Source organism: Trachypithecus francoisi, unplaced genomic scaffold, assembly GCF_009764315.1.
Source record: "Trachypithecus francoisi isolate TF-2019V2 unplaced genomic scaffold, Tfra_2.0 Lachesis_group14, whole genome shotgun sequence".
Taxonomy (NCBI): domain Eukaryota; kingdom Metazoa; phylum Chordata; class Mammalia; order Primates; family Cercopithecidae; genus Trachypithecus; species Trachypithecus francoisi.
In genome coordinates this window covers 32,271,415-32,293,405 of record NW_022681459.1, presented here as the reverse complement: position 1 = coordinate 32,293,405, position 21,991 = coordinate 32,271,415, and the positions used below count along the sequence as shown (strand labels likewise).

Below are 21,991 nucleotides of genomic sequence, written 5' to 3'. Positions count from 1 at the left end.
CTGTGATCCTGAGGTCAGCACGTCCAGCCAGGCCAAGTAACGAGATCAGTCCTCTTCTCTACTCCAGTTCATGGATTGGCATAGGATGCGGGTGGTGGCCGTAGTCCTCGGTTCCTGCTAATCCCACTGGATCATCAGGTGGGGAGAGTCAGCTTGCATAGTGAAACCAAAGAGAGCTGCGAGATGGAGAGTGAGAGTGAGAAACCAAGAGAGTGAGACACACACACAGAGAGAGAGAGAGAGAGAGAGGGAGAGAGACAGAGAGAGAGAGACAGAAAAAGCCAGAGAAGCAGGGACCCAGAGAGACATAGAAAGATGGAGAAAGAGATGAGGGGAAGAGAGAAACAGAGACACACACAGAGTCTTAAAAAGAGACAGAAAGAGACAGAGCAACCAGGAGAGAGACACAGAGGGGAAACAGAGACAGACACGTGAGAGCAGAGAGAGATGGAAAGAGAGATGGGGAGAGGGACGGAAAGAGAGAAGCAAAAGCACAACATTCCTTGAATTGCTTCTCCCTGAAGTCACCATTCTATTTCAGCACTTCCAGTCGCCACCACAGAATCTTTCTAAGTCACCTGTCCTCCTTCCTTCCCCATCTTCTCATGCACTCTTACTAAAGCCTCCTGAAATCTGCTTTCCCAATGACAACTCCTTCTTGAAATGTCACCACTGACTTCAAACACCCCAATAAAAAAGGTTTTTAAAACAATTACTTCTACAGTTTCTCAGTTTTACTAAGGTTATGGTGCTGTTTCTTAATACCTCTCTCAAAAATCTTTCTCTTTGTTTTTTATTTCTTACATGAATTAACATGAAAATAGAGCACAATATCTTATAGTGAATATAGACTATAAATGCGTTTTGTGCATACCTTATTATTAGTGATAAACACTGTATAAGTAATTTATTTTTGCCATTTCTTTCTTACTATGGTTTGAAAGTGTCCCCCAAATTTCAAGTTTGGAAACTGAATCCCCCATGCAGTAGTGCTGAAGGGAGGGATCTTTAAGGGTGATCAGGTCATGCGTTTTCACCCTCGTGAGTGGACTAATGTTGTTATTGGGGAGTGGGTTCCTTATCACAAGAGTTGGTCTGTCACAAAAGTGAGTTTGACCCCTCTTACTCCTTCATGCTCTCTTGCCCTTCCCCTTCCTGTGTGATGACACAGCACAAAGGTCCTTGCCAGATGCCCACCACCCTTAACCTTGTACTTCCAATTCAAGGACTGTGAGAAGTGAATCTCTGTTTTAGTAAATTACCCAGTCTCAGGCACTCTGCTAAGAGAAGCAGAAAACAGGCTAAGACAAAATGTTTTAGGATCCTCTTCCCTCATAGTTGCAGTGAGAAGTTTATAGCTTTGTTTTGCTTTGTGGAAGATAAATGCTAAATATAGGCATAATTTTGAAGGTTTCTCCTTCCATCCAAATATTTGATTCATTTTAAAATTTCTGTTACACTGAGTTATGGACCCTTGCTTCTGATGCCTCAGAGATGTCTGGAGAAAACCACGGAGAAAACCTTGAGGCCATGTAGTCTGTCTTATCTAAGTGCCCTCTGGACTTTGAGAAGGCTCTTTCTATGAACCAGAGAGCTAACAATGTAGCCCAGCTCAAGGCACTTTCCTGGAAAAGCTTTCAGAACATAGCCATTCCTGGGGAGCATCACAGCTTTTAGACTTCACAACAGGCACCAGAGAACAGTCAGAAGACCATAGAATATTTTGCCTGAATTCCTTCCAGCATTGTGTTCCAGGAATCTTGAAATTCCCTCCCCCTCCAAGTAGGTCTTAAGTTTCTCTTTCCAAACCCAAACAGACTTGTTTTTTAAACAATCCCCAAGAAGAGGATGTCTTAGCATTACATATAATTGAATTGTAAATCTTCTAAATTCAGAAAGAAATAATACGGAAATAATTCAGAAGCCCTTGAGTTTTTAGCGAGAAGAATCTGCAGTGAGGAGGAGACTCTTTTTATCCTGTGAATTTCCGGCGTGCTTCTTCCACACACCATCCTTGCTTGTGTCTCTCTCCAAGCCTGTCTGTGAATAACCCACTCATCCTTCCAAGCTCAACTAACATGCCATGTGACAGAAACAGTTGGTTCAACGTCCATTTCCTCCTCCTCTTGTGACCAAGGCTCCACACTAAATGCTTCATTCCCCAGCTGTCTTTGTGCACCCATGTGGCAATGTGGGTCTGGCCCATGTGATATAAGTAGAATTGTTGAGCAGGACGTCCAAAAGGACTCCTTAAAAGGAGCCAAACTACTGAGTATGGCTTTTTAAAATTTTCTTTTCCCTGCTGCTTTGAATGCAGCTGTGATTGCGAACAAGTTGCTCTCTTGGGCATGAGGTGATCTAGAAGATACAACCACCTTCAGTCAAAGTGCCTGAGGAAATGATAGGAGAAGCTGGGCTCTCTGATAAGATCACAGATCCAGTGAACAGGGGAGGATTGAAAGCCTTCAGATTCCTTTCATGTGAAAAGACAGACCTTTATATGTCTGAGCCTCTGTTGGCTTGAGTCTTCTGTTTTATGCAGCCAAACTTAACCCTAACTGCCACACACCATCTACTTACATTTTATGATGCTCTCTCTAATCTCTTAGGTAATTGTATCCTCCCAGAAACCTATGGAGAGCTGAAGGATTTTAGGAACATGGAATCCACTCTCCTCCTTTGGTAAAAGGACAAAGGCCAGAGAGCTGTGCGATGGCTGAGGCATGCGATTGTAAACCAAAAGGTGCCTGAGACTGATCTCAATCCATTTAAAAGTTAATTCTGCCAAGGTTAAGGCCATGCTTGGAAGAAAAAAACACGGAATCACAGAAACAGTCTGTGGTCTGTGCCTTCCTCCCAGATTTTGAGGGCTTCAGTAGTTAAAGGGGAAGGGTGGGCTGAAGAGGAAGGGTGGGCTGGAGGGAAGGGTGGCTGGAGGGGTAGGTGGGCTGAAGAGGAAGGGTGGGCTGGAGGGGAAGGGCGGGCTGGAGGGAAGGGTGAGCTGGAGCAAAAGGGAGGGCTGGAGGAAAAGAGTGGGCTGGAGGGGAAAGAGGGAGCCTGTGGTGTTCCTCAGGTTGCAAGAGAAAGAGAGCAGGTGGGGAATAGTCAGTTTTGTCTTCATCTCACATGCGGTAAAGCAGTCCTTTACATAAGATAAGATGAACATAGAGTAGCATCCTGTGGAGATATGTAACCCTTTATCTGTAGCTATCTGCTTAGGAACAAGAGGAAAGGCAGTTTCTTGCATGATTCAGCTTCCAGCTTAATGTTTTTTTCCTTTTTGGCTGTGAATTGGGGTCCCGAGGCTTTATTTTTCCCTGCACACTATATTGTATCTGAAAATTGTTGTTCAGGACCTAAAGTTGTTTACTTACTCCAGCTACATCCCTTAGCTCAATTTCCATTTGGAGTGGCTTCTGGAAGGCTGGAATTGAAATCCACCAGTGCTCATTTCAAGGTGTTCCCAACTTTGCCTGGAAAAAAGGAGCCCGATACACTTCCCTGTGGATGCAGGTCAGTCATCATAATGCACAGAAACAGCATTGACCTCAGCCTGGAGCCATTGTCCTGAAAGGGGATTCTTCCCAGCTCGGGCCTGAGACTGATCCCTGAGAAGCGGCCGCTCCATCCCTGAACCCTTCCTGCTTGTGTCTCCTCACTTCCTAGTGATCACGGCATTCAGGCTCAGAATGCTGCAGGCCTATCCCACTGGAAGCTGCCGAGGTGCCTCCTGCCACACAGGACGCCTGGCACAGCAGCAGGATCAAGGGACCAGCAGGGAAAAGGCTGCAGTGATTTGGGGGAACAGCCTGAAAATCACCTGGAGCCTGGTGGCAGGTGGTCCCACCTCCTCCCCAATATTAGGTCCCAGAAAAAATGACAGTATGAGCAGCTCATGTCACCATTATTAGCAGAGTCTTTTTATTCTTTCCTTAATTTTTTGCCATTGAATTGAGCTCTATAGACTCATTTTCTTTTCTTTTTTTTTTCTTTTAGACAGAGTGTGGCTCTGTCCCCCAGGCTGGGGTACAGTGACGGGATCTCAGCTCACTGCAAGCTCTGCCTCCCGGGTTCACGCCATTCTCCTGCCTCAGCCTCCCTAGTAGCTGGGACTACAGGCTTCCGCCACCATGGCCGGCTAATTTTTGATATTTTTAGCAGAGATGGGGTTTCACCGTGTTAGCCAGGATGGTCTCGATCTCCTGGCCTCATGATCCACCCTCCTCGGTCTCCCAAAGTGCTGGGATTACAGGAGTGAGCCACCCTGCCAGGCCTATAGGCCCATTCTCTGCTTTTAATGCCAATACATGAAATTCCAGAGCTGCTTTTGTAAAAAAAAAAAGTTTCATTTTCTTTATTTTATTATTTATTACGTTAATTCTATTATTTTATTCTCTCTTTTTTGTTTTGTTTTGTTTTTAGAAGAACTTCAGCATGAGGGGGGCAATCCCTGCTGCCTTGTGGCTGCAAAAGGAGAGAGAAGGAGCCTCTCCAAAAAGGGGTTACATGAAAGCCCTGAGGCGAGATACTCACTTCAAAGAGTTCAAGACAAGGACACTCACTTTGTTCTGTGCGGTGTGGAGACAAGGGTGAGCGCTCCTCAGTGGCACCAACTGGTTCCCTCTTGTCCTCAGCTGCCAGTGCCCTGGGACATGTCATTTGGACACAACCCTTTTCCATGTCCTGCCATCCATTCCACGGAGGCAGGAGAAAGGGGTCTGGAGGCAGGAACATAAGGCCGATTCACCCTGACTTTGGAGAACTAAATCAAATGGAAACTCTTGGGCTATGACAGGAAATATCCTCTCCATTTACACAGGGTATCCACCGAGTCCATGACTTTGTCATTTGACTTCATCCTCTTCATTTACATAGGGTGCACACCAAGTAACCAATGCAAAGCTCTAGAGGGGATCTGAACCCCAGAAACTTCAGTAACAGGCTCCCTGTGCTCAGGCGCTCCCACCCTGTGGAGTGTGCTTTCATTTTGCATCAGTCTCTGCTTTGCTGCTTCATTCTTTCCTTGCTCCGTTTTTGCGTTGTGTCCAGTTCTTGGTTCAAGGCTCCAAGAATCGGACACCTTCAACCAGTAACATTATCTTAATATCTTGTTTTAAAACTGAATTCTGTTTTTCATTTGTTTACCTAGCTTTTAGAAAATGACAATGAAATGCAACTTGGAACTTACCACAGCTTAATACGAGGCACTATGAGCTATACAACAGGTTTGATGTTTAAAAGTTTGCAACATTTTTTATTGCTCTTTCATTTACAAACTACAGTAAATATTTTATTTTTTATGTTTTATTATGAAATATATGACACATAAGAGTCTATAAAATTTGGGTGGGCACGGTGGCTCATGTCTGTAATCCCAGCACTTTCAGAGGCTGATGTGGGTGAATCATTTGAGGTCAGGTGTTCAAGACCAGCCTGGCCAACATGGTGAAACCCGTCTCTACTAAAACTATACAGAAAGTTAGCTAAGCATCATGGCAGGCACCTGTGATCCCAGCTACTAGGGAGGCTGAGGTGGGAGAGTTGTTTGAACCCAGGAGACAGAAGTTGCAGTGAGTCGAGATTGTGCCATTACAGTCTAGCCTGAGCTACATGAGCAAAACTCCACCTCAAAAACAAAAAAATAAACAAAACTGAATGCATAATCCGATAGATTAATAATTGCACTGATGTCATCATCCATTAGCATCGAGTGTCTTGAAAGGCTACAGTATGCCCTTCCTTGATCACCTGGGTCTCCCTTCTTCACCCAGACATAGGACTAATGTGTTAATGTTTGTCTTGCTTTTCATAAGGTTTATCATTTCTGTGTATATTATTAAGCAATGTCATATGTTATGGTTTGTGAACTGTACATGGAATAGCAGTGTATTTTTCAGTAATTTCCTTTGTTCACTATAATTTTTCATTGTTGATGCTTCTAAGTGCAGTTCATTTTCACAGCTGTATCATATTCCACAATGTGACTATGGCAGCTTTTTTCTTTGGTAGAGGTGTATTTGGATGGCTTTTAGGTGTTTTCTATTTCTACAGTCACTGCCTAAATATTCTTGCCCTGTATGTCTCTTGGAGAAGACAGTGCAAGGGCATTTCTGGGGCAGACATGCCTGGAAGCAAGTTGTGAGGCCGCAGAAGGGCGTGTCTAGCTTTTTATGAAGTCAGTTTCTTTTTTTTTTTTTTTTTTTGAACGGAGTCTAGCTCTATCGCCCAGGCTGGAGTCAGTGGCCGTATCTCAGCTCACTGCAAGCCCTGCTCCGGGGTTCATGCATTCTCCTGCTCAGCCTCCCAGGTAGCTGGACTACAGGCGCCGCCACCTCGCCCTTTTTTTTTTTGTAGTTTTAGTAGAGACACGTGTTAGCCAGGATGGCTCGATCTCCTGACTCGTGTCTAGCCGTCTCGGCCTCCCAAAGTGCTGGGATTACAGGCTTGAGCCACGCGCCCGGCCGAAATACAGTTTCTTAACAGGAGCAACAGCAGTGGATACTTTGTCAGCAGTTGATCTTTTCCTCCTTTTGGATTTTTGTGGCTCTGCTGAATTTGTTTCTTGAATTATTGGATGTATCCACAGTACTTTGTTTACTTATATTTTGTAACTTTTTGCATGTGGACTTATCTTCCTTGGAATTTTATGTGGGGAGATATTTTGAGGACAAGGTTGCATTGTTTCAGCAAAGACATTCACTCACATGGGGTAGAGGTGAAGTTAGCAGCCGCCTGGTGCCACGTCGATTTGACCCATGCTCTCCAGGTCTTCCAGCATGAACTCCTGGAGGACTGTTTCTCATCGGTTCTCAGGGTCAGTGGTTTTCCCTCCACCCAGCACCAATGCAGGGACAGGTGCTCTCCTTGCTGCTCCTGCTCTGAGGTGGGCTTATATTTGAAGTCTAAGATGTCAGATTTCTGACCTCATTTTGGAGAGACATCCAGTTTTGTTTCTGATGCCCCATCCTCTGTGCCACCATCCAAACAGAAAAAAAATTCCACTTTGGTTCCCGCCAATTCTTTATTGACTGCTGTGGATTCCATCCTTCAAGGCCAGCCCAGTAATGCACTTACAAAGATGCATTTTTGCAGGTTTTACCCAACATCTCAGTTGTTTTTGTTGGGAAAGCTATTTAGTGTCCCTTATGTTGAAAGCGCCTGGCAACACCATAGATGAGAGAGCTGCTCTTCCCCCTTTTCCTCATCTTCATGCTGGGTCCAGGCCTTCTTCGCTCTCTGATTAAGATGCCACAATGGGCCAGGCACGGTGGCTCATGCCTGTAATCTTAGCACTTTAGGAGGCCAAGGTGGGTGAATCACCCGAGGCCAGGGCTTCAAGACCAACCTTGCCAACTTGGTGAAACTCCGTCTCTACTAAAAGTACAAAAAATTAGCCTGGCATAGTGGTGGGTGCCTGTAATCCCAGCTACTCTGGAAGCTGAGTCAGGAGAATCGCTTGAACCCAGGAGGTGGAAATTGCAGTGAGCTGAGATTGCTCCATTGCACTCCAGCCTGGACAACAGAGTGAGACTCCATCTCAAAATAAATAAATAAATAAATAATAAATAAATAAAATGAATAGCTGCTATGGCCTCTGAGCTGCTTGCTCTGCCTCTGGCATCCGTTCTCATGCCCCACATTAGCAGAGATGCACTCACACCCAGTGGGAAGGCAGGGCAACTGAAGGACTATTATTATTAACAAAAAGACAAAATTATTCTGAGGATAATGTAATACTTCTGTTTCCTAGAAATATTAAAATGCTCTGATAAATTATTAGAACTAACAAAATTCAGTTTAGCACTCATGTTCAAAATGATCACCAACTTTAATATGCCAACAGTAGCCAGACTAAATAAGAAGAGGGAGTGAGGGGGTCCAGGCCTCTGCAGAGAGAGCAGGAAGGCCGACTCACTCTGCAGCTTCCTGGTCCATCATCATTTTCTGTGGTGAGAGCCTGATGGAGCCTGGCCCTCCCTCCCCTGCCTGGGGCCTCCAGCCCAGTCTCAGGCTGGGCAAGGAAAACCCCCCCCTTTAGGTCATTTCCTCACTTGACCTTCTTCTGGGCTGAAATGCATTTGCTTTCCAAGTGCTCATCAGGGAGCCGCACATAGAAGCCCTTATTTTCTCCCCACTGCTGACTGATTCCGGGTTCAGGGACGCCACCATTCCCCTGGCTTCTTGGACACTGCTTCTTTGGCTTTCACTCTAAGATTTTGACCTCAGTTAAGGATTCAGAAACTCTCTTTTTAAACTTTATTCTCAGATTGGTTTTTTAAAAGTCAGGCCAAAAAAAAAAAAAAGACACATAAAGTGGGTGAGTCAAGTGTGAGTGTCAAGTTCCGAGGATGAAGCCAAACACGCACGAACCTCTGTCAGGGCGGCGTCCGTGCTCAGGAGTCATGTTCATCCCAGAGCTTCCCAGGACCCAGACCCTAAACAAAAGAAAAAAAAGGAGGATAACAGAACTAAATGCTAAGATTCTCCATAAAGTCCCTTTTTTTGGTGAATGGGTTTTCCCCTTAATTTCTAGGCGATTGACCTCATGGAAATAGAACAGCAGCATCTTCTGCCTGCATGACTGAGCTTTTTCAGGTGGGCAGAATAAACCAGGACAGTATACAGATCAGAGGGCAGGTTGGCAGGTGTGGATGGCCACAGAGGATGTGGGATGATCCTAAGGAGCGTTTCTACCATGATGTGTATGGGAAGTAGGGAGGGGACAGAGAAGCAGGCAGGGAGACAGAGGTGGGGGGAGAGTGAGGGGAGAGAGAGAGAGAGCGCGCGCGAGAGAGAGGGGGGGAAGGGGAAGATAGAGAGGGAGAAAGGGAGGGAGGGAGAGACAGAGGGAGAGAGAGAGAAAGGGATGGATAGAGGGATAGAGGGAAGGACAGAGAGAGGGAGAAAGAGGGGAGAGAGAGAGGGAGGAAGAGAGAGAGGGAGAGAGGACCAATTCACCACTTTTGTCCAAAGAACCAGGCCAACTGTCTGGAGCCCGAGCATACCTTCTCTAAAGGGTTTTGGAGCATATTGTTTTTGATTCCCTTATTCCTGCAGTTCTTTTAGAACATGACCATCTTCTGACTGTTCTATTCTTTTCTTTCTTTCTTTCTTTTGTTTAAATACACTCCTATGATTTGAGCTTGTTTTTCTATCTTGTAAGCTATATCCTGGCAACATTCCAGGAATGATTCTAATTTTATTGGCAGTGGATCCTCAAATTTCTTCCTACAAAATAGGCTTCTGGAACCCTTCCCTGGAGATGGCTAATTTCAGATCATGTTTATGAATTCCTGAGATTCTCACTCAGCGTTAATGATTTTCCCCTGACTTCTGCTCGTTGCTTCATGAGGATTTGTCTTAATTCTCTGTAGGATGAGGGAGCCATCTTCTCTGGAACCTGCAACCTTGTTTACAGGGGCTAGTGTTGTGTGTGTGTGTGTGAGTATGTGTGTGTGTGTGTGTGTACGTGCATATATTCACATGCACACACACACTCACTTAGGAGGTTAAGCAAACTTCATTAGTATTCCTCTCTTTCAAAACTGAACACGCAGCAGGAAAGTGAAGCCCTGGGCACTGGGCTGGCTTCCTGGTTCAGTGACTCTAGGCTCCCAGCCCGGGAGACAGGCCCCGCCTCATGGACTTACCCCTAGCATTTCTCTGCCTCAAAGGACGCTGGCCAGCTCTGTGGTGGGAGCAGCCTAAAAGTCCCTGGGATCTGGGAACTTTTATCATTCTGAAGAACAAGAAAAACAGAGACACCTGGAAAAGCTTTGCAGGAGGAGTGGCCACATCACCTGGTAGCATGTACATGTCTGCAGGGCCCAGCTGAGTTCTGGGGGATGGAAGGTGGTTCCAGGAAATGGTGACCTGAGGAACAGGTAGGGGCTGGGAAGGTGGGACCTCCTCTGGGAAGACCATCAAGAAAGCAGGACGTGAGTGGGGGCGGCAGCGTTGTGTGAGGGAGCTGGGAAGTGCCAGGCAGTGTCCAAGAAGGGTGTGGGGGAGCTGGATGGGTGGGGGCAGCCAGAGCAAAGAACAGGTGTAGACAGTAGGTGAGAGAGCAGGTTGGGGGAACAGGTGGAGGAAGCAGATGAGAAAGCAGGTTGGGAGCAGGTGGGAAGCAGGTGAGACAGCAGGTGGGGGGAGCAGTGTAGACAGCAGGTGAGAGAGCAGGTGGGGGGAGCAGGTGTAGACAGCAGGTGAGAGAGCAGGTGAGGGAGCAGGTGGAGAAGCAGGTGATAGAGCAGGTGGGGGGACAGGTGTAGACAGCAGTAAGCGAGCAGGTGGGGAATGAGTGTAGACGCAGTGATAGAGCAGGTGGGGGAGCAGGTTGAGGAAGCAGGTGAGTGAGCAGGTGGGGGGAACAGGTGTAGACAGCAGGTGAGCGAGCAGGTGGGGGGAACGAGTGTAGACAGCAGGTGATAGAGCAGTGGTGGGGGAGCAGGTGGATGAAGCAGGTGATGAGCAGGTGGGGGAGCAGGTGGAGGAAGCTGGTGGGACAGCAGGTGGGAAACAGGTGTAGACAGCAGGAGATAGAGCAGGTGGGGGGAGCAGGTGGAGGAAGCTGGTGAGACAGCAGGTGGTGGAACAGGTGTAGACAGCAGAGATAGAGCAGGTGGGGATCAGGTGGAGAAGCATGTGAGAGAGCATGGTGGAGCAGGTGGAGGAAGCTGGTGAGACAGCAGGTGGGGGAACAGTGTAGACAGCAGGAGATAGAGCAGGTGGGGGGAGCAGGTGGAAGAAGCAGGTGGAGGAAGCAGGTGGGGGGAGCAGGTGGAGGAAGCAGGTGGGGGGAGCAGGTGGAGGAAGCAGGCTGACAGCTGGGCAGGTGTCTCCTCAGTAGGACTCTGAGTTTCTACTGTGGACTTTGCGGTGAGGTCAGTGGGAACTACGGAGGGTGTGAGAGAGAGTGTGTCCTGATGCTGGGAAGCTGGGGTTTCTCCACTGAGGCAGGCGTTGCTGGTAAGGTCAGGCCAGATCTCCCTGCCCCTGGGAGCCCATGGGAGGCCAGGACAGACCTGCTATCTCTGTGTGGAACTAGAGCTTAGGGCCTGATGTCAGTGCAAGGCTGTGCCTCTACCGGCAGACCTTGAGGCTCACTTCACTCCTCTCAGGGAGCAGAGCGGTCAGGTGCTCCCTGGTGGGAGGCCTGGGACTTTTCACCACAAGACCAACCCACAGGGGCTGATAGCTGGCAGGAGGGGCCAGTCCTGCCTCCACTCCAGGGCTGCTCTCCCCCCAGGTCAGCTGCTTAGTCATCCCCGCACTGGACTTCCTTGTATGGCCAGAAGAGGAACCGGAGGGTGGCGCAGGGCTGACTGACCCCCGGGACCCCTCCAGCATCTGGGGCTCAGCTGGGCAGATTCCAATTCCTGGAGGAGAAAGGAGAACACTTAAAAGAGCCTCAGGCAGCTTGCTTCCAATAGAGGAGAGCCGGGTGGGCTGGGGACCAAGTGTCCGGGAGTGACAAGTACCCCTGAGTTAGTCAGTGAGCTGTGTGAACCTCTTGGTAGGCAGTGACCAGCACTTTTTTGTTTAATGTAATGAAATAGAACAAAAAATACCTGAATGTGTCACATTTAGTAAGAGTAACAACCGCTTTGTGAAGCTGATTTCAGTCTGTGTGTGGGTCAAATTAGATTCATTTCTTTGTGTGATTCATAGTTTTAAAAAACATAGTTTGAATCATATTTAAAAGAAGGTATTAAAATATTTTGAAAGTTTCTTACTGATTGGGGAAAAGATCCATCTGTTTTCTCTCTGTCTCTCTAGCTCTCTCTCTCCCAGTCCCTCCCTTCCTCCCACCTTTCTTTGTTGTGAGGAAGATGCCTCCTTGTTACTTCATTACTTCTTTTACTTTTTTTTTTTTTTTGAGACGGAGTCTCGCTCTATCACCCAGGCTGGAGTGCAGTGGCCAGATCTCAGCTCACTGCAAGCTCCGCCTCCCAGTTTCCGCCATTCTCCTGCCTCAGCCTCCCGAGTAGCTGGACTACAGGCGCCACCTCGCCCGCTAGTTTTTTGTATTTTTTAGTAGAGACGGGTTTCACCGTGTTAGCCAGGATGGTCTCCATCTCCTGACCTCGTGATCCGCCCGTCTCGGCCTCCCAAAGTGCTGGGATTACAGGCTTGAGCCACGCGCCCGGCCTACTTTTTTTTTTTTTTTTTGGATGAGCTGGCTTTATCGCCCAGGCTGGAGTGCAGTGGCTCAATCTCTGCCTACTGCAAGCTCCACCTCCCTGGTTCATGCCATTCTACTGCCTCAGCCTCCCGAGTAGCTGGGACTACAGGTGCCCGCCACCGCGCCTGGCTAATTTTTTTGCATTTTTAGTAGAGTCAGGGTTTCACTGTGTTAGCCAGGATGGTCTCCATCTCCTGACCTCATGATCCGCCCACCTCGGCCTCCCAAAGTGCTGGGATTACAGGCGTGAGCCACCGTGCCCGGCCTCATTACTTCTTTAGGCTGGGACCAGATCCCAAATGGTCCATTTGTAAGACAAACAGCAGGGTGGACGTGGCACTGTGCTCATAAGGGAAATGCCAGATTCATCCCCCAGGCATTTCGAATAGATGTTATCCCATCACGATGCCAACCTTTTTGAGGATGGGGGCTGTGTTTCGTTGCACAACGTTATGTAGGGACCCCATTGCCCCTATATCCTGCCTCAAACATGGGGCGTCTTCAATCAGTGTTAGCTGAAATGTGTGTCCTTTCCATGTTTATCGTATTGGAACAAATGGGGCTCTAGACATCTTTCTTTTGCTGCATTCCCTAGCTAGCTGGACAAATTTGGAATTTAGAAAATATATACATATAGAGGCCGGGCACGGTGGCTGACACCTGTCATCCCCGCCGTTTGGGAGGCCAAGGTGGGCAGATCACCTGAAGTCAGGAGTTTGAGACCAGCCTGTCCAACATGGTGAAAACCCATCTCTACTAAAAATACAGAAATGACCCAGGCACGATGGCGGGTGCCTATAATCCTAGCTACTTTGGAGGCTGAGGGAGGAGAATTGCTTGAACTTGGGAGGCAGAGGTTGCAGTAAGCTGAGATTGCACCACTGTAATGTAGCCTGGGTGATAGAGTGAGACTCCATCTCAAAATACACACACACACACACACACACACACACACACACACACATATATATATATATATAATTCTTTAAAAAAAATTTTTTTTTGAGACAGAATCTCACTCTGTTGCCCAGCCTGGAGTGCAGTGGCATAATTATAGCTCACTGCATCCTCGTTCTCCTGGGCTCATGAGATCCTCCTTCATCAGCCTCCTGAGTAGCTGGGACTACAGGTGTGCACCACCATACCTAGCTAGTTGTTTTTTATTTTTAGTAGAGACGAGGTCTCACTATGTTGCCCAGGCTGGTCTCAAACTTCTGAGCTCAAATGGTGCTCCTGCCTCAGCCTCCCAAAGTGCTGGGATCACAGACATGAGCCAACATGCCTGGCTTGAAAGCAATTTCAAATAAATAAGCTTTAGATACATGTTACCATGACTCTAATATTGAGAAAAACAGAAATCCTTGCCTAGCTAACTTTGGACTTCTTTAATTTCAAAAAGTCTGGTAAGCTCCTTGCCATGCGAATGAGGAGTGCCCAGAATCCCCACCCAGCCCAGCTTCTGTGGAAGCCTCAGCCGCCCTCATGCTCACGGGGATCCCGTATCTCACTGCAATCCAAAAGGCTGGGACTGTGCATGCATGGGACACAATGCTAGGATGCTTGAGGTTCAGCTCATGCTCACAGGGACCCCGTGTCTCACTGCAATCCAAAAGGCTGGGACTGTGCATGCATGGGACACAATGCTAGGATGCTTGAGGTTCAGCTCATGCTCACGGGGACCCCGTGTCTCACTGCAATCCAAAAGGCTGGGACTGTGCATGCATGGGACACAATGCTAGGATGCTTGAGGTTCAGCTCAAGATGCTAACTTCAACCCTTGGGAATTAGTGTCTGTCTCTCTTCCTCACCTTCTAAGCCCTGCTGCTCAGAGCCTGGCCTGCGATCTGCACTGGGCATTCAGAATGGGGCATGACAGAGGCAGGAATGAAGGCTCCCCAAGAAATGCTGAACCACAAACTTCATTTAAACAGGACTTGTTGGGTGATCCTTATGCAAATTTGAGAAACACTTTAATCGCTTCTGTATTATCGATTACGAAGTAACCTAAACTTTTTTAAAGGCCCAATGTTTACATAACAGTACTCTCTGACAGCCTGTGACTTCTTTCTCCCCTTCTTTCTCTGGCAGTGTGTGCTCTGTGCTCCTGCTCCTCACCACACGATGGCCCCAGAGCCTACAAAACCTGTAAATGAGTCCAGCGGCCTAAAATGCTTCTCTCAAAGGTCGTGCTGATTTCCTGATTAAAAGATTAAAAGAGCTGGGCACAGTGGCTCATGCTGTCACACTGCACACCACTTGCGAGGCCTTGGCAGGTGGATCACCTGAGGTCAGGAGTCAGACCCAGCTTGGCCAACGAGCTGAAACCCCATCACTACTAAAAATGCAAACATTAGCTGGGCGTGGTGATGTGTGCCCTGTAATCCCAGCCACTCAGGAGGCTGAGGCAGGAGAATGGCTTGAACCCAGGAGGCAGAGGTTGCAGTGAGGTGAGGTCGTGCCATTGCACTCCAGCCTGGGGACAAGAGCAAGACTTTGTCACAAAAAAAAAAAAGATTAAAAGTGAATCATTCCCACAAAGAATAGATTTGGATATTTTCCCAGAAATGTTCTCTTCCAAAGCTGTATATGTTTACAGGTCCCCATGACATAAGGCTTTTGATCACTTTCAGTGCAATGTGCTTTCTGATATGCGATATGGATTTAAAATTAGTCATAACCAACCTATTATAAGAATGCACTCTCCTTTAGGACATGGACATTTGAGGAACCACCTCTGAGCTCAGTATTTTGGCATGAATCTACCTTCAAATCTAAAAAAAAATTATTGTATATTTTTGAGCCCAAAATAGGACAAAAAATGTTTGGTTTCTTGCTATTGTATTAGTATTCTTTTTGTCCTGGCTTAGAGCTTTATTGCAGCATAACTGGTGCACAGTAAACTGCACATATTTAAAACCTACACGGTAAGAAGTTCTGACTTATCTCCCATCAGCGAGACTTAGACCACATTCAGAAAAACGAGGCTCCTGTCACCCCAGAGTTCTCCTGCGCTCGCTTTCCGCAAGTCCCTCGCCGGGAAGAGCGCTTCCTGTCATCATAGACGTGTCTGCATCTTCTTGAATTGTGCATCATGGAATCATACAGTGCCCACTGTTCTGCTGCCAGCTCTTCTTGCTCAGCGTGATGTGTTCAAGATTCAGCAATGCAGGCTGCATCAGCGGCAGCTGCCTTTTCATTGCTGAGCCGTCCTCCATTGCACTGATACGTCCTGACTGGTTTAGCCGTTGGCTTGCTGGTGGATATCTAGGTCGTTTCTAGGTGTTAGTTGTCACAAATAAAGCTACAATAAATATTAGTGTGCAAATATTTGTGTAGAAATAGACTATCATTTCTCTTTTCTTTTTTCTTTCTTTCTTTCTCCTTCCTTCCTTCCTTCTCTCTCTCTTTCTTCTTTCTTTCTTTCTTTCTTTCTTTCTTTCTTTCTTTCTTTCTTTCTTTCTTTTCTTTCTTTCTTTCTTTCTTTCTTTTGAGACAGGATCTTGCTCTGCTGCTCAGGCTAGAATGCAGTGGTGTAATTATGGCTCACTGCAGCCTTGACCTCCTGGGCTCAAGCAGACCTCCCAGGATCAAGCAGTCTTCCTACACCTCCCTAGTAACTGGGACTACAGACACATGCCACCATGCCTGGCTATTTGTTTTTTATTTTATTTTATTTTTTTGTAGAGGCAGGATCTCCTTCTGTTGCCCAGGCTGTTCTCAAATTTCTGGACTCAAGCAGACCTCCTGCCTTGGTCTCCCAAAGCACTGGGATTACAGGCGTGCGCCACTCTGCCCAGGTGCTATCATTTTTTCTTTTACAGAAATATCTAGGAGGGAAATGATGAGGTTATATGGAAGGTATATTTGTAATTTGTAAAGAAATGTTCAAACTGTTTTCCAAACTTGTTGTATCATTTTACATTTCCACCAGCAGTATCTGAGAGTTCCAGGTGTTTTACGTTCTCACCAGCACTTGGTAGGGGCACGTTTTGATGTGTGTGTGTGTACGCTATTTCACCTGGCTTTCAACTGTATATCCCTAATTACTCTGATATCCAGCACATTTCCATGTGCTTATTGCCATCTGTGTGTCACCTTTAGAGAAGTGTCTGTAAAAAGTGTGGCCCATTTTTGACTTGGAATGATTGTTTTCTTTTATTTCTTATTTTTTTCATTTTTTAATTTTTTTTATTATATACTATACTTCTAGGGTACATGTGCACAATGGCGGGTTTGTTACGTATGTATATTAGTGACATGTTAGTGTGCTGCACCCATCAACTCGTCAGCACCCATCAACTCGTCAGCACCCATCAACTCGTCACTTACATCAGGTATAACTTCCAAAGCCATCCCTCCCCACTCCCCATAATAGGCCCCAGAGTGTGATGTTCCCCATCCCCAGTCCAAGAGATCTCATTTTTCAATTCCCACCTATGAGTGAGAATATGTGGTGTTTGGTTTTCTGTTCTTCCGATAGTTTGCTGAGAATAATGGTTTCCAGCTGCATCCATGTCCCTACAAAGGACACAAGGTCATCCTTTTTTATGGTTGTATAGTATTCCATGGTGTATATTCCCCACGATCCAGCCTGTTTCTGATATTGTGAGTCATATCATCTCCCCCTTCGGTAATTATGAACTCTTTCACAGATGGGCGTAGGCCCTCAGTGTGTACACCCTCAGAGGGTGTACACCCGTGTGTATTGGGAGTCATCTCATCTTCTTCCTCCCTGAATATGAAGAACAGTATCGCAGGAGTGTTTCTACTCCCTGCGATATTGGGTGTCATATCCTGCTCTCCCACGCGGAAATCGAAACAATACCACTGGGACCGTGTACACTTTTTGTGATCTTTAAAGCAGTATCATCCTCTCCCTGGTGGATATCAGGAACGTCTATTAATTATTAATATTAATAACTATAAAATTAATAGTAATTATCAATATTAATGATCACAAGAAAGATAGTAAAAATTCATACTGGTTTAAAATGTTAACGATTTGTACTAATAATAGTAGTATCACTATAATAATAAAATAATGATATCAGCCATTAATGTTACTGAAATCAATACAATGTGATGCTGGTAAGAAAATAACAGTTAGTATAAGGGACTAATAATATTGTTAAGGACATTAATTTATAATTAATTTTAAGCGTGCATAATCATGTATTTAAAATCATTATCCATATAATGGGATCCTATTAATTATTAGTAAAATTGATAATTATTAAAATCGATCATTGATGTTTAATGGTCATATTATTACTCCTAATACCACAGGGAGTGTACACCTGCCGGTGATGTAGTTCCTAATATCCAGGGACCGAGAGCGTGATTTTAGTTTTAATATTGCAGTAGGTGTACCCCCACCCCGTGACGCTGATCCTAATATCCAGCGGGGTAGAGGATGACATGACTCCCAACATAGCAATGAATGGTCAGCCACCTGGTAATATTGCACCTAATATTCCCAGAAGAAGCCGACGCTGTTACTCCCAATATCGCAGGGAGGGTACAGCTCTTCTGTGATATTGTTCCTAGTATCCGGAGAGGGAGAGGATGATAATAATTCGCAGGCTGTGTTCACCCGCCCTGTGATATTGTTATTAACATCCTGGGAGGGAGAGGGTGATATTACATTCCATACAGCAGGAGGCGAACACCCAGCCTGGGACATTGTTCCTAATATCCATGGAGGGGGAGAGGGTGATATTACTCTCACTATGGAAGAGGGTGTACATCCACCCTGTGACACTCATCTTAATATTCCAAGGCCGAGAGTTGGATATTACTCCCAGGATGGCAGACAATGTACAACAACGTGTAATACTCGTCCTGATATCCGGAAGGGGAGAAGATGGTATTAATCCCCATATGGCAGAAGGTGAAAACAAACTGTGATACCTGTGAGACACTCCCCACGATGAGGGGACTAATAGCCCATCTCTCTCCCCACCGGCTCCAATATTAAATCATGAACGTTTCACATGGCATAAACTATATATGTAAATCAGCTATTTCCACACCTGGATGCTTGATTACCCTCCTTACACTGTTAGCCATTTAAATGATTTCTACTTTATCCTTCTTGCTTTTCTGGAACCCAGGCTTGACCAGCATGAAACTGCAGGTGAACCCAACCATCTGTGACTGCTGGGAGACTTTTCCCATGGACCACACACCACCTGACACCACAGGCCTCTTGTGGAGATTCCACTGCCTCTGGCATCCTCGCCCTGGCTGAAATTCTCACCCAGGAGGCCAGCAAAGCCTCTGGGGCAGAAGTTGTCACCACAACTGTAGTAACTCCGTCAAGGAGGGCAGTGGAATCTTCCAGGGCAGGCGGCCCCTCCGCAGGGGGAAGGGCCACTTCAGGAGGGTGTGTCTCAGAACTTTGCAGGGACGTTTCCCTTTTTCCCACCTTTAATTTTTTTTGCAATGATTTCCGGATTTTGGCCTCTTTTGCTGTGCTAGGAAAATCCTTTTGATTCGGGTAGGCAAAGGCACACAGGCGCTTATATGCATCCGACTTCTGACCTTTGGAGCTCAGCTTCAAGTGTTGGCATCAGGCCCACAGGATGTCCCGGTTAATCAGATTAACAGGTGGCAGTTTAGAGGATAATGGAGGAACTGGTATCTTCTTCTGAGGTCCGGGGTTGTCAGTGTACTCTGCCTTCTTCTCAGGGCAGAGCACTTTATCGCCTTTGACACATTTTTTCTTTGGTTCCCTTTGCTGATGTTCCTGGCAAAGCAATCATGTTTGGTTGATTAGAAGCCTGCTGATCCTCTTCCCTCGACTTCTCTGTGGAGGTGTCCTTGCCTTTTGCCTTCTCCATACTTGTAGAAGAAGCGGAGCCTCGCAAGATGAAAAAATATGGAAATTCTTAAATTTAAAAGTTTAGGATGTCTGACAACCCTAACAAAAACAAGCAATGGGGAAAGGATTCCCTATTTAATGGTGCTGGGAAAACTGACTAGCCATATGCAGAAAACTGAAACTGGACCCCTTCCTTACACCTTATACAAAATTAACTCAAGATGGATGAAAGGGTTAAACATAAGACCTAAAAACCCTTAAAAAAAAAAAAAAAACCTAGAAGAGCCGGGGCCCCCCCGGGGGGCCCGGTGGCTCAAACCCTGTAATCCCAGCCTTTGGGAGGCCGAGACGGGCGGATCACGAGGTCAGGAGATCGAGACCATCCTGGCTAATACGGTGAAACCCTGTCTCTACTTAAAAAAAAATACAAAAAACTAGCCGGGCGACGAGGCGGGCGCCTGTAGTCCCAGCTACTCGGGAGGCTGAGGCAGGAGAATGGCGTGAACCCGGGAGGTGGAGCTTGCAGTGAGCTGAGATCTGGCCAGTGCACTCCAGCTTGGGTGACAGAGCGAGACTCCGTAAAAAAAAAAAAAAAAAAAACCCTAGAAGAAAACCCTAGAATAAAACCTAGGCAACACCATTCAGGACATAAGCATGCGCAAAGACTTCATTGACTAAAACACCAAAAGCAATGGCAGCAAAAGCCAGAACTGACAAATGGGATCTAATTAAAGAGCTTCCGCACAGCAAAAGAAACTCTCATCAGAGTGAACAGGTAACCTACAGAATGGGAGAAAATTTTTGCGATCTATCCGTCTGATAAAGGGCTAATATCCAGACTCTACAAGAAACTTAAATTTAGAAGAAAAAGCCAAAAAACCTCATCAAAAAGTGGGTGAAGGATATGAACAGACACTTCTCAAAAGAAGACATTTATGCAGCCAATGAACATATGAAAAAAAGTTCTCATTATCACTGGTCATTAGAGAAATTCAAATCAAAACCACAATGAGATTTCACCTCCCCTCCCTAGGGGAGGGATAGCGTTATGCCAGTTAGAATGGCGCTCATTAAAAAGTCAGGAAACAACAGATGCTGGAGAGGATGTGGAGAAACAAGAATGCTTTTACACTGTTGGTGGGAGTGTAAATTAGTTCAATCATTGTGGAAGACAGCGTGGTGATTCCTCTAGGATCTAGAACCAGAAATACCATTTGACCCAGCAATCCCATTACTGGGTATATACCCAAAGGATTATAAATCATTCTACTACAAAGACACATGCACACATATGTTTATTGCAGTACTGTTCACAATAGCAAAGACTTGGAACCAACCCAAATGCCCATCAGTGATATACTGGATAAAGAAAATGTGGTGTATACACCATGGAATACTATGCACCATATAAAACGATGAGTTCCTGTCCTTTGCAGGGACATAGGTGAAGCTAGAAACCATATTCTCAACAACCTAACACAAGAACAGAAAACCAAACACTGCATGTTCTCTCTCATCAGTGGGAGTTGAACAATGAGAACACATGGGCACAGGGAGGGGAACATCACACACCAGGGCCTGTTGGGAGGTGGGGGGCTAGGGGAGGGATAGCGTTAGGAGAAATACTTAATGTAGATGATGGGTTGATGGGTGGAGCAAACCACGATGGCATGTGTATACCTATGTAACAAACCTGCATGTTCTGCACATGTATCCCAGAAATTAAAGTATAAGAAAGAAAAAAAAAGAACAGATCATTTTTTAAAAATCAAAATTTTTGTAAAAAAAACAAAGAACAAAAAATAAAAATAAAAGTTTAGGATGTCAATGAATTCTTCACAACTTTCAATTAGAAATCTAGTGCATGTTGGCTGTATGAATGTCTTCTTTTGAGAAATGTCTGTTCATATCCTTTCCCCACTTTTTGATGGGGTTGTTTTTTTTTTTCTTGTATATTTGTTTGAGTTCTTTGTAGATTCTGGATATTAGCCCTTTGTCAGATGAGTAGGTTGCAAAAATTTTCTCCCATTCTGTAGGTTGCCTGTTCACTCTGATGGTAGTTTCTTTTGCTGTGCAGAAGCTCTTTAGTTTAATTAGATCCAATTTGTCAATTTTGGCTTTTGCTGCCGTTGCTTTTGGTGTTTTAGACAAGAAGCCCTTGCCCATGCCTATGTCCTGAATGGTACTACCTACAGACCACATGAAAAAATGCTCATCATCACTCGCCATCAGAGAAATGCAAATCAAAACCACAATGAGATACCATCTCACACCAGTTAGAATGGCAATCATTAAGAAGTCAGGAAACAACAGGTGTTGGAGAGGATGTGGAGAAATAGGAACACTTTTACACTGTCGGTGGGATTGTAAACTAGTTCAACCATTATGGAAAACAGTATGGCAATTCCTCAAGGATCTAGAACTAGATGTACCATATGACCCAGCCATCCCACTACTGGGTATATATACCCAAAGGATTATAAATTATTCTACTACAAGGACACATGCACACGTATGTTTATTGCGGCACTATTCACAATAGCAAAGACTTGGAATCAATCCAAATGTCCATCTGTAACAGACTGGATTAAGAAAATGTGGCACATATACACCATGGAATACTATGCAGCCATAAAAAAGGATGAGTTTGCATCCTTTGTAGGGACATGGATGCAGCTGGAAACCATCATTCTTAGCAAACTATCACAAGAACAGAAAACCAAACACCGCATGTTCTCACTCATAGGTGGGAACTGAACAATGAGATCACTTGGACTCGGGAAGGGGAACATCACACACTGGGGCCTATCAGGGGGAGGGGGGAGGACGGAGGGATTGCATTGGGGAGTTATACATGATATAAATGATGAATTGATGGGTGCTGATGAGTTGATGGGTGCAGCACACCAACATGGCATAAGTATACATATGTAACAAACCTGCACGTTATGCACATGTACCCTAGAACTTAAAGTATAATAAAA

General features: G+C 45.8%; 1 long non-coding RNA gene and 1 pseudogene across 2 annotated transcripts; both read right to left on the bottom strand.

Annotated features, from left to right (window-relative positions):
* Positions 1-77: 77 nt before the first annotated feature.
* On the bottom strand, positions 78-10,108 carry LOC117095899. 2 transcript variants are annotated; one of them, XR_004442232.1, is made up of 3 exons: positions 9,651-10,108; positions 8,371-8,435; positions 78-176 (listed from the first exon to the last, which is right to left on the bottom strand). It is a non-coding gene; the product is annotated as an uncharacterized LOC117095899 (long non-coding RNA). The 2 variants fall into 2 exon arrangements; XR_004442231.1 differs by lacking the exon at positions 78-176 and having other exon boundaries at positions 8,243-8,435.
* Positions 10,109-18,018: 7,910 nt separating this feature from the next.
* LOC117095897 lies at positions 18,019-19,038 on the bottom strand (annotated as a pseudogene).
* Between the last annotated feature and the right edge of the window lie 2,953 nt (positions 19,039-21,991).